Raw genomic sequence first — 19,474 nt, 5'->3', positions numbered from 1 at the left:
GGTACAATGTATACGAAGACTACATTCACTGTTAACACCATTTTGCGAGCATTCATTTCTGCGACTGCTGTAAACTTTTAATGAAATAAATGCAAATTCTTCAAAAATGGCAATACTGATAGTTTAATAGTGACTTAATTTTTAAATGTTCAGATGTTCTAATATAATAATATGCACATCTTCAGTATTGGAATACATCTAACTGGAAACATACAGGCGTGGTTGATTACGATCTTATTTGAGAGTGTTGAGGAAAGATACGTTTCAAAATTCTTGCAAATAATACAGATATGACTAAAAATGTTACCACTAATAATAAAATATATTAAATGTTTAATATAAATAATCCAGTTTATTATTAGAATAGATACGAATAATTTGTTTTCACACTCTACTACACCAAAGAGTGCATGCTGGACTACAATCAACATTGATATTTTGAAAGTCGGAGTTTCGGTATATCTAACATTGTAGCTTTAATGACATGTTCTTAGCAAGGAATACTTTTATACTTTTTTTATATTTATTTAAGGAGAGATGTGGTAAAAACCGTATAAGCGGGATCGACATGATATGTATGGACTGTATATCATTGTAAAGGGAGGTTTTATGAGGTGTACATAATACTAGTACCTATGTAATGACAACATACCGACCAGGTTTAGGTCCCAGTTATACTATATGACATTTACTATCTGGAGATTATAACCCAAACTGTTTACATTTACATTCTGACAGTTACAACATTGTAGCTGTAACGTCGTTAGTTTTTCCCCGGAAAGAAAACTCTAGACAAGATAATGAAGGTGGTCAATCAAATTGGATTGACGCACGGTAGCGTACAGAGTGAAACACTTCAATGTTCCTATAGGGGAGACGTTTTCGGGAGCAAAAATATTCAAAGTTGATCAAAAACACAGGCTGTAGCCATTCGACATCCACATGCCAGCTATTCCACTCTTGTAGTATAAAATATCACAACAGTACTGTATCCCGGAACTCATAGTAGTGAGAAAGGTAGTATGAAGGCTTGATGGTTTATATCTTTTATTTGGTTAAAATACCACGGGTAATAAAAAGGAACAATAAAAGAAAACTAATAAAACAAAAGATAGATCCACAAAACTATATTTAATTGGTGTCCTTAATTTGAAAGCTTGTACTACAGAATGTATTCACTTTGATTTCGTCATTGTTAAAATAGTATGCCTGAGTAATATTTAATAATATTTTGTTAAAGTTACTCAGCTTCTCTTTGTTAATAAGTAAAACAAATGCAGACGAATCAGGCTTTAAAATGACGGAAATATGATAGAAAACTGAAGAAAGCCCACACCAAATAGTTCTACTTATTCTTAAAGGTCCGTACTATTTTACACTACACGACATACGCCAATACAACAACCGCCAGGGTGTTAGATACACGTCATCAGAATCCATTACTGGAAATCGACTGCTGTTCGGTGTCTAACTGCAGACGATCAATTATTAATAAAAACAGCCAGTGTAAGTAAATATTACTCTCAGCTCCACTGTTTCTATTGAACTCGACGTTACGCCATCACAGCGACTCCATGAGAACCTAACCGTGTCAGGTGATATTATTAACAAGAGTTATACTACGAGTACTTCAAAGGAACATTTCAAAGGTACAAATTACCAACTAGTATACAACAGGTCGATACATTAGAATACATTGCAGCTTTGATTGAAAGGTACCACAGACATTTTGCAACACGACATCATCTATACGTTCTATGACGTGCAAGAGTTGTGTTGTGAATCTTGGTGAAATGACACGTTAAGAGTGTGTTGTGAACCTGTGTGAGATATGTTAGAGGTGTGATTTTAGCATGTGTGAGATATGTTAGAAGTGTGTTGTGAACCTGTGTGAGATATGTTAGAGGTGTGATTTTAGCATGTGTGAGATATGTGAGAGGTGTGTTGTGAACCTGTGTGAGATATGTGAGAGGTGTGTTGTGAACCTGCGTGAGATATGTTAGAGGTGTGTTGTGAACCAGTGTAAGATATGTTAGAGGTGTGATTTTAGCATGTGTGAGATATGTGAGAGGTGTGTTGTGTTGTGAACATGTGTGAGATATGTTAGAGGTGTGTTGTGAACCTGTGTGAGATATGTGAGAGGTGTGTTGTGAACATGTGTGAGATATGTTAGAGGTGTGTTGTGAACATGTGTGAGATATGTGAGAGAGGTGTTGTGAACCTGTGTAAGATATGTTAGAGGTGTGTTGTGAACCTGTGTAAGATATGTTAGAGGTGTGTTGTGAACCTGTGTGAGATATGTTAGAGGTGTGTTGTGAACATGTGTGAGATATGTTAGAGGTGTGCTGTGAACCTGTGTAAGATATGTTAGAGGTGTGTTGTGAACCTGTGTGCGATATGTTAGAGGTGTATTGTGAACCTGTGTAAGATATGTTAGAGGTGTGTTGTGAACCTGTGTGAGATATGTTAGAGGTGTGTTGTGAACCCGTGTGAGATATGTTAGAGGTGTGTTGTGAACCTGTGTGAGATATGTTAGAGGTGTGTTGTGAACCCGTGTGAGATATGTTAGAGATGTGTTGTGAACCCGTGTGAGATATGTTAGAGGTGTGTTGTGAACCTGTGTGAGATATGTTAGAGGTGTGTTGTGAACATGTGTGAGATATGTTAGAGGTGTGTTGTGAACATGTGTGAGATATGTTAGAGGTGTGTTGTGAACCTGTGTGAGATATGTTAGAGGTGTGTTGTGAACCTGTGTAAGATATGTTAGAGGTGTGTTGTGAACCTGTGTGAGATATGTTAGAGGTGTGTTGTGAACCTGTGTGAGATATGTTAGAGGTGTGTTGTGAACCTGTGTGAGATATGTTAGAGGTGTGTTGTGAACCTGTGTGAGATATGTTAGAGGTGTGTTGTGAAACCTGTGTGAGATATGTTAGAGGTGTGTTGTGAACCTGTGTGAGATATGTTAGAGGTGTGTTGTGAACCTGTGTGAGGATATGTTAGAGGTGTGTTGTGAACCTGTGTTGAGATATGTTAGAGGGTGTGTTGTGAACCTGTGTGAGATATGTTAGAGGTGTGTTGTGAACCTGTGTGAGATATGTGAGAGGTGTGTTGTGAACCTGTGTGAGATATGTGAGAGGTGTGTTGTGAACCTGTGTGAGATATGTTAGAGGTGTGTTGTGAACCTGTGTGAGATATGTTAGAGGTGTGTTGTGAACCTGTGTGAGATATGTTAGAGGTGTGTTGTGAACCTGTGTGAGATATGTTAGAGGTGTGTTGTGAACCTGTGTGAGATATGTTAGAGGTGTGTTGTGAACCTGTGTGAGATATGTTAGAGGTGTGTTGTGAACCTGTGTGAGATATGTGAGAGGTGTGTTGTGAACCTGTGTGAGATATGTTAGAGGTGTGTTGTGAACCTGTGTGAGATATGTTAGAGGTGTGTTGTGAACCTGTGTGAGATATGTGAGAGGTGTGTTGTGAACCTGTGTGAGATATGTTAGAGGTGTGTTGTGAACCTGTGTGAGATATGTTAGAGGTGTGTTGTGAACCTGTGTGAGATATGTGGGAGAGGTGTGTTGTGAACCTGTGTGAGATATGTGAGAGGTGTGTTGTGAACCTGTGTGAGATATGTGAGAGGTGTGTTGTGAACCTGTGTGAGATATGTTAGAGGTGTGTTGTGAACCTGTGTGAGATATGTTAGAGGTGTGTTGTGAACCTGTGTGAGATATGTTAGAGGTGTGTTGTGAACCTGTGTGAGATATGTTAGAGGTGTGTTGTGAACCTGTGTGAGATATGTTAGAGGTGTGTTGTGAACCTGTGTGAGATATGTTAGAGGTGTGTTGTGAACCTGTGTGAGATATGTTAGAGTTGTGTTGTGAACCTGTGTGAGATATGTTAGAGGTGTGTTGTGAACATGTGTGAGATATGTTAGAGGTGTGTTGTGAACCTGTGTGAGATATGTTAGAGGTGTGTTGTGAACATGTGTGAGATATGTTAGAGGTGTGTTGTGAACCTGTGTGAGATATGTTAGAGGTGTGTTGTGAACCTGTGTGAGATATGTTAGAGGTGTGTTGTGATCATTTTCGATATATGTGAGAGGTGTGTTGTGAACCTGTGTGAGATATGTTAGAGGTGTGTTGTGAACCTGTGTGAGATATGTGAGAGGTGTGTTGTGAACCTGTGTGAGATATGTTAGAGGTGTGTTGTGAACCTGTGTGAGATATGTTAGAGGTGTGTTGTGAACCCGTGTGAGATATGTTAGAGGTGTGTTGTGAACCTGTGTGAGATATGTGAGAGAGGTGTTGTGAACATGTGTGAGATATGTGAGAGAGGTGTTGTGAACCTGTTTGAGATATGTTAGAGATGTGTTGTGAACCTGTGTGAGATATGTTAGAGTTGTGTTGTGAACCTGTGTGAGATATGTTAGAGTTGTGTTGTGAACCTGTGTGAGATATGTTAGAGTTGTGTTGTGAACCTGGGTGAGATATGTTAGAGGTGTGTTGTGAACATGTGTGAGATATGTTAGAGGTGTGTTGTGAACCTGTGTGAGATATGTTAGAGGTGTGTTGTGAACCTGTGTGAGATATGTTAGAGGTGTGTTGTGAACATGTGTGAGATATGTTAGAGGTGTGTTGTGAACCTGTGTGAGATATGTTAGAGGTGTGTTGTGATCATTTTCGATATATGTGAGAGGTGTGTTGTGAACCTGTGTGAGATATGTTAGAGGTGTGTTGTGAACCTGTGTGAGATATGTGAGAGGTGTGTTGTGAACCTGTGTGAGATATGTTAGAGGTGTGTTGTGAACCTGTGTGAGATATGTTAGAGGTGTGTTGTGAACCCGTGTGAGATATGTTAGAGGTGTGTTGTGAACCTGTGTGAGATATATTAGAGTTGTGTTGTGAACCTGTGTGAGATATGTGAGAGGTGTGTTGTGAACATGTGTGAGATATGTTAGCGGTGTGTTGTGAACCTGTGTGAGATATGTTAGAGGTGTGTTGTGAACGTGTGTGAGATATGTTAGAGGTGAGTTGTGAACCTGTGTGAGATATGTTAGAGGTGGGTTGTGAACCTGTGTGAGATATGTTAGAGGTGTGTTGTGAACATGTGTGAGATATGTGAGAGTTGTGTTGTGAAAATGTGTGAGATATGTTAGAGGTGTGTTGTGAACCTGTGTGAGATATGTTAGAGGTGTGTTGTGAACATGTGTGAGATGATACTCTTGTTGTTCAGGTCGTATGTTGATTATATCAGACATTTTTGTTTGTCATAAACAATACTATAACATAGCCATGGTAAGCTATGGCAGTGTTTTCTTTTACCGACATAATATAGTTATACGCTATGAATGTAATATGTAACACAAATACATAAATGTAAATACTTATATATAAATACTTATATACAAATACATATTTAATGGCATTGAATACAGTTAGTAAATCTGTTATGCTATTCACAACTTTCAAAGGATTATACAAAAGACGCACACGGGAAAAACACTATTTAAAACTAAGTTGCAGAGAAATACAAAAATGATATCTATATCATATCATATCTATGACGTCATTTCTTTATATTTTGATGACGTTACAGCATGATTCCGTGCAATGATATATTCGTATTCAATCACTTGGAAAATTAGCACACGACCATGCGTTCCAGAAGGATAATGGTATTCTGCTTTACGACGAAACCCGCCTGTTGGAATATCGTTCTGCCAGGTAAACATGATTATTATCAAACTCGAACTCCTTCGTTGTCATTATTTCTCACTATATCTGTATCTTGTTCGTGGTTTTGTTTTATACGAAACACACCCCTGTATATATTCCTCGCCTTTCTTTGGAAAAGCTATATAATAGGAGGAGGAATGCGTTCCATCGGTTTAAGTATGGAGTGGGGTAGTGTATACAGCGAAAAATAAAACTTTCTGACTTTTACAAGAGCCGATATTCAAGATTAACTCATTTTTGAAATTATTCAAATCCACATATCATACGATACAACTGTAATGCGATAGTTACCTGGACTTTATATTTCCAAGGATAGAAACCAGGAGTTTTGATAAAGACTTGAAAACATTGATTATGAAAACGTCTTTGATATTCTAGAATGCAACCTCAGTGAGACAGACAGATCTTACAGTAGTCCAAGGGATTGTATTGTAATAGAATGATCATTTATCTTTGACGTGTAGTCTGAAAGTAGTCCAAGGGATTGTATTGTAATAGAATGATTATTTATCTTTGACGTGTAGTCTGAGAGATTGTATTGTGATATACATGTAATGATTACTAGTTCTTGTGTCTTTTGGGAAAGTGCATGTTCGGTTATCTAGTATGGCCACATTAATAATGAGATTCTGGTCCTATTGTTGATCAAATGGAAACAAACTGTGGGCATATGTACAAAAGGAAAGAGTAGAAATGCTGTAAGAGAAATCCAATGTATTTTACTAATAGGACTTTGGAGAACCCGATGATTACACTTGCTGTATCTCAATGCATGTTGGCCGTTAGAGGCGACTGGTGTCGACTTCCAAAGGGATGAAGGAGGATACCATGCCACCTACTACCCTATTAACAACACTAGGAATATTGTCTTCTGAATTTAATGACAGCATCTTCTTTTTTTTATAGTAACGGATTTTCTCTGTTGGTATTCGTCCGGCTCAAGTTTTTGTATGACCCTGGCTGTTTTTGTCCGTCTGGACACTCATTTTCATATGACCATGGCGGTTGCGAGGAAATAAAACCACAAACAAACAAACAAACAAACTGTCCTGGGTGTTCTGCTCATCAGAGAATCCATTATTAGAAAGTGGAAATAGTTTCGGATTCTAAGTGGTGATAATCAATTATTAATAATAATAATGAGTATATGTACTATGTCTCTCAGTTCCACTGTTGACCTCAATGTCACGTTACGCCAGTACTCAGCCAGACCCTAGCCGTGTCGGGTGATATTATTTAAATGTGATTCAGTAAAATAACTGAAATAAATGAATATTTTATCAAAGGTGTAATATACCAGGTGTAGACAATGTAGATGATCACAGTGATAAGCAGGTCGATACATATAGAGGCATTGATTGAAAGGCATCACTGATATTTTGTAACAGGACATCATCGAGATGTCGGACTTGTTTTTAAACATGTTTTATTGAAAAGTCTGCATTTTTGACGTGTATTACCATAGCAACGTATACTTCATACAGACCTATGATTCATTTAGTTACGGACGTTCACGTGTGGAGACCTTTCCGTTATAACATGGAAAATGGACACATAATAATCTACAGTATGTTCTAATGTAGGTAGTTATATCATTTCCGTGTATATATATATATATATTACATTTGCTCCGCATTTCCCCATTGACACAATGCTAAGAGGCAGTTGCCACTATACGCCTATAACACCCAGTGTCTCAGGCTATAACACCCAGTGGGTCATGTGACATTAAAAAAAGGCGGGATTTTTTTTGTGTTGGTTTAGTTTTTTTTTCAAAGTTGACGAAAATCGTAAGACAATGTCAATATAAGTATTGAACAGTGGTTTTAATGTTGTTATAGTCGATATGGCAGCAAGATGTATGGTGGGCAAATGTAGCATGGAAACCCTAATGGGTCCCATGTCATTTGCCCACCATACATCCTGCTGCCATATCGACTATAACAACATTAAAACCACTGTTCATTGCTTAAATATTACAGGTTCGATAGTAGAATCAAACCCCGGTCTCCTAGGTAAAATCCGAGTACGTAACCACTGCGCCACCCGACCATCAAATCATCGTTTGTATACCGTAACGCTTGCTATCAATTACAGAACCGATCACATGTTTGTGCTATAAATATTTATAAACAATCATGCATCATAACTTATTCACCAATAAAAGATAAGAATCGCCCTAGAACATCGAGATAACGCAGAAAATATTAATAAAGGTATCGGCTGCACCGTGTACTACGATACGATATGGGCCGGAGGGAATCTCCTGTCAGAATTCTAGTTTTCATCAGAATCGTTCCGAGTTGTATGTACATACTATATGAACTTTGAATTGATTACTGTTAATATAATATCCAATGTGTGTTAATACAGGCCATTTAAAGGCAGGATAGTGTTGGGCCACTCGTATTTGTTCCTGTTTCGATCGGATTCAGTTTTAAAACAAGTTACTTTGTTATAGCTAAGCGCTTTAAATATTGGTTAAATCTATATTAATAACAGTTAACCTTATCCAGTGATAAATGACCAGCTGTATATCTGTTTTGTACGGGACGATATAGAGAAGTATGTGATTGTGTAAATATCTGATCCAATCAGACCATAGACAATCCACTTTTACATAATAAATCGAATGTGTCTTACTCACTACAGAGACATAATGTACACGGTGTACCTTTGTTTTATAGTAAATATAAAACGTCTATCCAATACCCTTGTTTTAAAGCAAAAACAAGTCGTTTTACTCACTATAGACATTGTCGCTTTTTATAGTACACGTAGTCCAATACAGAGAGACGTTGTAGAGACGTCAACCAAGACATCGAAACTGTACCTTTGTTTCATAATACACATAAGGCGCCTTACGCACCACATAGATATATTGTATCTGTGGTTTTACCATACACATGAGGCATGTAACCAACAGAGGACGGTTACTCTTCCGGAACAACCGGTGTTATTCTCCTACTTTTCCAAGCATTTCCATACAAATATAATTAGATTCTGTTTGCTTATCGGTATCACTTCAATATCTAGGACCAGTTCCACTGAAGACATACACTTAGGTTAAGCTCCGTGCGTTAGACTATCGACAAGTCTAGCACGATTACCTTAAGTACACGTTCAAAAACCATGCCCTGCTTCCAAAACCAACAGAGGTTATATGTCCATGTGGATACCCTGTCCAAGGGCTTGTTCTCCTTATCCTGATTTCTGTGACGTGTCAACTACTGAGGGGGAAATAACCACACGGATTTAGAGACATGCATGTTGATGGAGACCGTAGGAAAATGGTATGGTCTACGTCATAATTTCATTGGGAAACATTACATTTCCCTGTGCGATATCAATCAGACGTGTTTGGTGTTAAATCGCCCAGTAGTACCGTATTCTACATTTGTATGGCGGGTGTCGCCGTGACTTACATTTGTATGGCGGATGTCGCCGTGACCTACATTTGTATGGCGGATGTCGCCGTGACTTACATTTGTATGGCGGATGTCGCCGTGACCTACATTTGTATGGCGGATGTCGCCGTGACCTACATTTGTATGGCGGATGTCGCCGTGACCTACATTTGTGTGACGGGTGTCGCCGTGACCTACATTTATGTGACGAGTGTCGCCGTGACCTACATTTGTATGACGGGCGTCGTCGATGAAGCAGAAGACGCTTATTCTCCCGGAACACATGATCCTATTACCCTTCATACCGTTCATAGTTTTACCCTCATTTTATTTGATGTAGAATTACGGTCTCGTTTGATTGTCGGTATTAACATTTCAATGTATTATGTTTGTTTTCTCCGAGTAATTAAAACATCACTTTTTATTTAAGTAGTTTTACAATATTTTCAATACCATTTTTCTCGGAATCACAAAAAGACAAATACTGTTTTTATTCTGAATATTTCAAAAGTAAGACCGTAACGTTCACCTGTACTGGTGATTTTATAAATAACGGGGTCATGGATGTATGAAACACAATGCTGAAGTAGTCGATACCAGATGAACTCTAAGAAGAAAATCCTTCTTAGTGTTTACGTCTACATCAGGCAAATACTAGCTAAACAAAATCAATAGTAACGAAGTCGAGGCTGGATAAGGGCCCTTCAACTATCCGCGATCACGTTTATCACATACACCGTTCAATACAGGCACAATTGTCTAAAGAAAGTAAACAATAAGTGTAACTTATTGTCTGACAGTCCAATACGTATTTTAGTTAACACAATTAACACTAGCTAAGTTCTTGAGTGCGTCTCTGTATGTACACAGGGGGATATTTGACAAGTCTGAGTTGAGCTTTCGCGACAATCTTTTCAAAGAGTCAACAAAAAGGTTCATCCTTTGCCTGGTGATATCGGATAACATCAGACTATGTACATATTATAATCAAAATATTTTAACAGGATCCAAACTTTAATATGATTGTGAAAGGACAGTGAAAGTGATGATTGTATACTTAAATATTAATATTAAAGACATTTTCCTCGCGTCGTCAATTATGTTGACTAACGGAATCAAGCAAAGACGGGCAGAGTCTGAGTATTTGTTTATACCAAACACTGTCACGGAATGTTAACGTCTCAAATTTCACAAGTTTCCAATTTATGGAGGGTTCGGTTTAAACAGGGTGCATGATGTAATTTGTTTATTTCATTAAATTCAGTATATAATCGACAAAACAGATCGACAGAGCAAACAATCCATCATGTCTAATCATACATTTGTACATAACCAATATACATGTATGTAGAGTCATGCAATTGTTTTCCTTCACCATTTGTGTTACCATGCTATATTAATATATAACCAATTAAACGAATGAAATATGGCTGCGAGGTCGCGAGATTACGAGGTGGTCCTAGCCGGCCACCATAATGAAAACGTGTACCACATTCAAATATTACTGACGCTTCATATATATACACTAATGCATATATAAGTATTTAAAGGGGACGTCTTACACACTTTGTCGTGTTTAATTAACGGCTATCCGTCACACGAAAATCAAATCAAACCTAAATATCTTGATAAATCCTTTGAAATGTACTTTAATTTACAAATTGATAATTAGTTTTATCCTGGAATAACTTTATCGATGAAGTCAGAAAGTCGTATAATAGTTCCCGCCGTCTTTGAACATCAGTCATTTCTATAAATTATGAAAATAAGAAGTAATATAAAAGAAATACTCACTTGTGCTATAAATCCAAAGCTGAAATTCCGAAGTCACTTTCCCAACAATGAGAACTGAACTATTAAGAGAGATAGCGACTAGAGCCTTCCCGCCGCGGTAATGGTCCGGAGGCTGAGTGCCAGTACCACGTGTTTGTCATTTTCCCTACACAATACCTGGATACAATCAATTACACTCCCCGGTCAATTACAACAACGATACAGTGAACAAATTGAAATTTCGTCCGGGTGGAAACTCCCGCTAAAGGCAGTTGATATCCGAGGCCTTATAACACATAATGAAACATAATGGAAAAAGTCAACACATTGTATATAAAGTGTATCCGCAGGTACAGCGCTCCTCCCGATCAATACTGGGTTCGTTTGACAGGGACAGTATAACAGGCAATTAATCTACGGTGTATTTATATAATACTGAGCAACTCTAGGTGTATACGTACATGTCGGCATGGAATAAAACAATCTATAGTCAATAAGTCTTATTAATCATAGCAAGGTATACACAATAGTTATCTTATCGACAGAGACAACATTTCAAACTACACGACCTACCTTCTCATCAGGACGGATATATACATCCAACAAAGAATCTCAAACTTTGAATGTACAGAACACAAAACAGTACTGTCATGTAGCGAGCACGAAACAACACTATCACGTCTAGAGAACAGTTGTGGTCCCACAGGGTGTATAACTATGTATTCATCACTATTGTAATCTGGCACTGGTGACAACCTGGGTGGATTAGCGTTAATAACGCAGAAAACCTAAATCTCCTAAATAGGATCAGACTTACACGACTGAGGTTTCCAGCCCGTCTGTAGTTACAGGGTATTATAGCTAGCCTCTCCTGTTTATAAACAATAACTCTGCCCCGGTATTTTTCATGGAATGTTTAAAACAAAAGTTCAACGTTATTAAAATTTTTGATTTTTCCGCGTTACTCTGTTGTCATCGTACTTATATTCGTCATCCTCAAAAGCCTTCTCAATCAAATATAATAAATTCTATTCATTACGTATATTAGAAAGAAAGGTTGTAAGTAGTAGGCTGGACCTAACCCCAAAACCACGATTAACCATTACCTAACCCTAACATAACCATTTACCATTACCTAACCCCAACACCACCATTAACCATTACCTAACCCCAACACTACCAGGAACCATGGACCGAACCCCAACAGAACCAGGAACCAGACGAACCCAACAAACCATGAACCAGTACCAACCCAACAAACCAGAACCAGTACCGAACCCCAACACCACCACGAACAGGACCGAACCCGAACAGAACCATAACCAGACCGAACCCCAACAAACCAGTAACCAGACCGAACCCCAACATGAACCAGGAACCAGGACCGAACCCAACAAACACGACAGGAACGAACCCCACAGAACAGGAACCAGACCAAACCAACACACCAGAACCAGGACGAACCCCAACAGAACCAGGAACCAGTTACCGACCCCAACAAACCAGGAACCAGTACCTGACCCCAACAAACCAGGAACCAGGACCGAACCCCAACAGAACCATGAACCAGGACCTGGACCCCAACATAACCATAACCATTACCTTACCCCAACATAACCACTAACCATTACCTAACCCCAACATAACCATTAACCATTACCTAACCCCAACATAACCACTAACCATTACCTTATCCCAACACCACCATTAACCATTACCTAACCCTAACATAACCATTAACCATTACCTAACCCCAACATAACCACTAACCATTATCTAACCCCAACATAACCATTAACCATTACCTAACCCCAACATAACCATTAACCATTATCTAACCCCAACATAACCATTAACCATTACCTAACCCCAACATAACCACTAACCATTACCTAACCCCAACATAACCACTAACCATTACCTAACCATAATACCACCACTAACTATTACCTAACCCCAACATAACCATTAACCATTACCTAACCCCAACACCACCATTAACCATTACCTAACCCCAACCACCATTAACCATTACCTAACCCCAACATAACCATTAACCATTACCTAACCCCAACACCACCATTAACCATTACCTAACCCCAACATAACCATTTACCATTACCTAACCCCAACACCACCATAAACCATTACCTAACCCCAACATAACCACTAACCATTATCTAACCCCAACACCACCGTTAACCATTCGTACTTTTTTTTTTAAACAGACCACAACATCTGGTTGCAGATTACGGTATAAGTCTTAATGAAATACGTGGTTTATATCCTGTTGTCCAATACAAGATATCATGATGCAATTTATCGTCGGGAATTAAAGGTGTCGTCAATAATATTACGGTATATACTTATACTGTTAATACTATACAACTGTTAACACATCCTTACTACAACATCATATAACGCCAATATAACCTTCTATGTAAACCTTTCCGACTAAGCTAAATCAAATCGGGGTCCGTCTCTCAAAATTTGTATATATACACAGTTTATACGTATAACGGCGGCATTTTGATAAAACTTTATATTTTATATTGCTAATTAACGTATAATCATTTTATACTTTGCTAGTTATTTTAGAATATTTTCACTTTAAGCGATGATAAAAACATTCTTCAGCTATGCATATACGCAGTGAAAAAAAGGCTCAGCGGATTTATAAGTGCGGGAATCGGTAATATAACGTCGTAGATTTGTGACGTTACCGGAACGTCAACAAAACGGCGCCATTTTGAAAGGACTGACCAATGCAATTTCAACGGAAATGGGTTAATACTTGTAACTTCTCCATGAGGTAAGCTAACAACAAATGGATGAAGCGTACAGTTCCTAGAGAACACTTGACCACGTCACTACTAAATCTGTGTCAATACACGATGTGCTTAGTTAGTCTGAGGTGGAAATTGGGGATTGTGAATATATCAATTAATTGAAAACGTAGAAGTTATTAAACAAAAATGTTGAGTTGTTTCTTTTAATTTTGTTGACAGTACTGGTGTCTTTACGTAGGTTCACGGGAACTATATTATCTTAGCAGCCACGGCTGCCGTAGTTACCAACGTCGTAACACAACCTTTATTTTAGTTTCTTCTTACTGTATTTAGACGATTTGTTGGATATAAATATAAGGATTGTACGTCATTTTGACTACGTATACGTTAGTATGCCCGCAGTTGGCGACGGACATATCCAAATATTCGTTGCCAACTGCGGGCATACTACCGTATACGTAGTCAAAATGAGGTACAATCCTTAAATCATTCTCGTTATTGCAATATATAACAGAGCGTGTGACGATAGGCGTTGCTTAGAGAAGGTAGAGAACCTACAATAGGTAAATCTCGCGAGATTTGGTCGGAAATAATAGCTTTATCACATATACAGGTACCGTTGACATATCGCCTCATTACGAACTAATCGCATTTTAGCTGAGTGGGTTCGTGTCGATAATCGATAAACGGTAGAAAACAAAGAAAAATCTCCCTTTGTTTTATTGTATAAGACAAGTTGGAATATTTTTTTTTCGCATTGAAAATTAAACACAGAAATTGCATCATATTGTCTTCGGATCGATAGGCACGACACAAATCCGATAGACAGACGGATTGTATTGTACAGGGGTATGCGTCCTTGGAGCAGCCAAGGTATAAACCGGAGACGGTGCCAAAAGACAGGCAGCAAAAAAAGCAGTCATGCGGCGAAAGAAAGGCTCCATAGCCTTGAAGTTGCTCGCTTTTTAGTGTTGTAATGGATAAAATTAATCATGTTTTTTGTGTCCCTAATGAAATAACATAGAGGATTCGGCAGCAAGTTTTCTCGGATTAGTTTCAAGGTTTCATTGGTATCACTGACACATTATCGAGTGTAACAAGAGGTCCTCTAACATGGCGTGTAATACATATATGTGACAATTACTAAAAACATTTAACATCGGAGGAGTACGGGTTGATACAAAGATTAATTAAGAACAATTTACTTCGTTTTTCTTAAAATCAACATTTTTGTCTATAATCTAACATTAAATATATTGAACATGCCCTGCATTTTGTCTCGACTCTTGATAAATAAAGTAGTATTTTGGAATATATTTCTTAAACATATCATCCCCGATATCAATGAGAGATGAATTTTCCCAAGCCACGGCCCATAGCTATGTACACGTATGTTTGTATGAATGTAATATGTGTCGTTCTTCTTAACAGTATCGTTAACTGATCTTATAGGTTGTTCGATGAATTAAGCCCAATATCAAAACAAGTTGGCCAAGACATGGCATTAGCTTGTTGAAAGATTTTGTAACCACACTCAACACATACATTGTTAACCAGGAATTGAGTCACTACTCCATCTAGAAAGACAATTTCTTGGAAAAGAAAGTTCGATACAGAATGAATTATGAAAAAGGTCCTTGAGAAGCGGATGTTAAATATTCATCAAAAGATCTTTGCAAATCCTCAAAATCTATATTTCATTGAGTATTACGTCACATACGAATGTGGTCTTTTGGCGTTATTGGAAACAGCACCATTACTTCGCACTATAATGCTGATGTAGGATGACACTTGTTTGGATCCAAGATGCATCATCTTAATTCCGAATTTAAGCCATTTACAGAGACGAGAATGCATACAATTTTGCTATGTAATGTTTCAAGCATATCGCCAAATTTTCACCGAGTTTTTATGACTTCGTTTTTCAATGATTTTTCTTGAAATTCACCTGATATTTTACATACTTCTCATGTGCTAAATGTTCCTTAAACAGACAAACATATGCACCGTAATAAAACAGTGACGAGTTTTTTTTCGTACTAATAATGCCGTGCTGCAATTTGAAAATGTCTTGAAATCGGCTTAGGACGAATATACAAATGGCATCAGAGGAAAAAACAAATAATTCTCTTCAAGTTTGTGAATTTTTAAGAATATCCATTGAAAGACTAAAGCCATAAAAATCATTGCAGATTTTATGCGTATGGGGACAGAAAGGCGAAGGTAAGCGTCAGACCAAGACGTTCACCCCAAAACATCCATTAACATCGTCAACGAAAGTGACGATACTGAACTACCTGTACAGGGTACAGTGTACTGTAGTAGATATGTCGAGTAGAAAATTACATTGTATGACCTTTGAGGTATTGAATATAGATCATGTACTACCCCGAGTGCCGACATACAGATATAGGCTATGTATTTGTACATAATAATAAGATTATTTAATAAGATTAAAGGATAAAAGACAAGGGGAAAAAGAGGACATGAATCGATTATCAGGCTTGTAAAGATGACGGTAAAGTTTTCATTTGGACCTTGTGTAGACTTACAGACAAATGTTAAAACAAAAAAGAGTATCCTTGATCATACATTGTAAAAGACTTCATACTTCCACTAATTTATATTTAAGGCTGACCAAAGAGTTAATGGAATGATCGAGACAAGGATCATAGGTATGTATGTACATGTTTAAAAGAAATGGATTTGCTCTGATTGGTCATTTACATGTATAAACGTTACAGTACCGACTGGCAAAACATTAGGCCCTTGAACTTTATAGAACGTGAGAAGATACTCAAAGGAATTTTGATGATTTATCCTACATGACCTTGAAAAATTAATCTATCATAGGTACCACAGATATAACAAAACAAGAGATCCCAGGTGGATCTTAGCATCCACCATTGCATGATCCACATCAGTCAAATGAAAGACTGATCTTTTCTCTTCTTTCACTCTTTCTTGAAAATATTTCATAACTTTAAATAACACATACATGTATAGCAGGAGCAACATGCCTATGTCAAAATCCAAGATGGCCGCCTATGGGAAATGTTTTCTGATGGGTCCCAAAGTGCAATATGCATAATTAGGGACCAAAGGAAACGTACATATGAAATTTGAGAAAGATCCCTTTTTTACCTTCTGTGGAATAGCGATAATAATCTTCAATTGTCAAAATCCAAGATGGCCGCCTGTTGCCATGCTACTTTCCGATCGGTCAAAATGCAATATGTACAATTGGGGACCAAGGAGAACTAACATATGAAATTTGAGAAAGATCCCTTTAGAACTTCCTGAAAAAATAGTGATAACAAACTTCAATTGACAAAATCCCAGATGGCCGCCCGTCGGCCATGTTGTATTCCGATCAGTCTAAAATGCAATATCCACCATAAGGGACCAAAGGAAACATGCATATGAAATGTGAGAAACATCCCTTTGGAGCTTTCTGAGATATAGTGATAACAAACTTCAATTATCAAAATCCAAGAGGGCTGCCTGTCAGCCATTTTGTTTTCCTATCGGTCTCAAAATGCAATATACACAACTACATACCAAAGGGAACATACATATGAATTTGAGAAAGATCTCTATATCACTTTCTGAGATACAGCGGTAAAAAACTTCAATTGTCAAAATCAAAGATGGCTGCCTGTTGGCTATCTTGTTTTCTGATCGGTCCAAAAATGCAGTATAAATAACTATGGACCAAGGGGAACTTACATATGAAATTTGAGAATGTGACAGCTGAAAAAATAGCGATAACAATAATTGTTTACGGAGGGAAGGACGGACCATGGAAGAAGGGTGATTCGAATAGCCCACCATCTGATAAAAACAGAATAAGGTCAATATATTGCACAAGGAAACTTTATAGCACTCTGTCCTCCACACCCACTGACAAAATATAGGCCCTAGCTCTATTTGACCTTGAATGTAGGCCAAAGTCACTGGCATTCACAGCTGCCATTTTCATTTCAAGGTCAAACCAAAATAAGTGTTTATACATACATAAAATCAAACAACAGCTTGGCTATTTTTGCAGGTTTGGTCATTTGCATGTCTTAGAATTATTCCATGCTACATCTTACCACAAAATTACTCTAAAGAAGAAACTGATAGCATCAACAGCAAATTATTGGTGATTGTAAGAAACTACATGTCCTAACAAACATTTTGGTATATTGCATGACTATTTTTGTGCAAATATTTACTCATACTTGAAATTCGACATTATTTTGCTATATAGATGACCCTTAATTATTTTATAACAAGGGCAATCTACATATTAGATTTAACAAACACTCTAAAAATAGCGAAAAACAAAATTCAACTGTAACCCAAGATGGCTGCCTGTCCTACATTTTGTTTTTTCAATCACTTTCGAAATTGCACAGACACAATTAGGGATTGAGGGTTGTCTAACTATGAAGTTTGAGAAATAACAATCTTCAACCTTGAAAAATCAATGATGGCTACATTCTTTTCCCATTACTTCTCAAGTGTTAGATGATGAACCATGGACAAAGGGTGATACTAACAAGAGATCCCAGAGGGATCTTGGCGCCCACCATTGAATGATCTTCATAGGTTCCATGTCAGATTGATCTTTTCCCTACTTTTCCCTTCCTCTAAGTCTTACTTATCTGTGTAAATTCAGAAACAGCCCTCTAGTACTATTCAAACAAGGGGAACCTATATATAGAATTTAAGATTTAGCTATAATGGCTGTCTGTCGGCCATGTTGTTTTCGTATTGGTCCCAGTATGCAAAACTAGGCACTGAGGGGAACCTACATATGAAATTTGAAAAAGATCCTTCAGTACTTTCACAGAAATAGCGATAACAAACTTCAATTGTCAAAATCCAAGATGGCTGCCTGTCAGCCATGTTGTTTTCTGATTAGTCTCAAAATGCAATATGCATAACTAGGCACTGAGGGGAACCTGCATATGTAATTTCAGAAAGATCCCTTCATTACTTTCTGAGAAATAGCGATAACAAATTTTAATTGTCAAAATCCAAGATGGCTGCCTGTCAGCAATTTTGTTTTCCGATTGGTCTCAAAATGCAATATGCATAAGTAGGCACCAAGGGGAACCTTCATATGAAATTTGAGAAAGATCCCTTCAGTTCTTTCACAGAAAAAGCGATAACAAATTTCAATTGTCAAAATCCAAGATGGCTGCCTGTCGGCCATGTTGTTTTCCGATTGGTCTCAAAATGCAATATGCATAACTAGGCACTGAGGGGAACCTGCATATGAAATTTCAGAAAGATCCCTTTATTACTTTCACAGAAATAGCGATAACAAACTTTAATTGTCAGAATCCAAGATGGCTGCCTGTCGGCCATGTTGTTTTCTAATTAGTCTCAAAATGCAATATGCATAACCAGGAACAAAGAGGAACCTGCATATGAAATTTGAGAAAGATCCCTTCAGTTCTTTCACAGAAATAGCGATAACAAACTTCAATTGTCAAAATCCAAGATGGCTGCCTGTCGGCCATTTTGTTTTCCGATTGGCCCAAAATGCAATATGCATAACTAGGCACCAAAGGGAACCTATATATGAAATTTGAGAAAGATCCCTTCAGTACTTCCTCAGAAATAGCGATAACAAACTCAAATTGTCAAAATCCAAGATGGCTGTCTGTCGGCCATGTTGTTTTCCGATTGGTCCCAAAATGAAATATGCATAACTAGGCACCAAAGGGAACCTACATATGAAATTTGAGAAAGATCCCTTCAGTACTTCCTCAGAAATAGC

General features: G+C 37.7%; 1 protein-coding gene across 4 annotated transcripts in view; it reads right to left on the bottom strand.

The window, feature by feature from the left end:
• LOC117328939 overlaps positions 1–11,613 on the bottom strand; it is a 30,232-nt gene extending 18,619 nt beyond the window's left edge. For 2 of the 4 annotated variants that reach the window (XM_033886570.1, XM_033886572.1), the window contains exon 1: positions 11,483–11,612. The gene's annotated coding sequence lies outside the window, so the exon portion shown is untranslated. Of the gene's footprint in view, positions 1–10,930; positions 11,209–11,482 lie in introns of those variants that run through there. The other 2 variants (XM_033886573.1, XM_033886571.1) reach the window with 2 other exon arrangements.
• Between the last annotated feature and the right edge of the window lie 7,861 nt (positions 11,614–19,474).

The sequence above is a fragment of the Pecten maximus genome, chromosome 6, assembly GCF_902652985.1.
Source record: "Pecten maximus chromosome 6, xPecMax1.1, whole genome shotgun sequence".
NCBI classification, from domain to species: Eukaryota; Metazoa; Mollusca; class Bivalvia; order Pectinida; family Pectinidae; genus Pecten; species Pecten maximus.
Note: the sequence above shows the minus strand (reverse complement) of the source record. Positions and strands in the feature narration are given on the sequence as shown.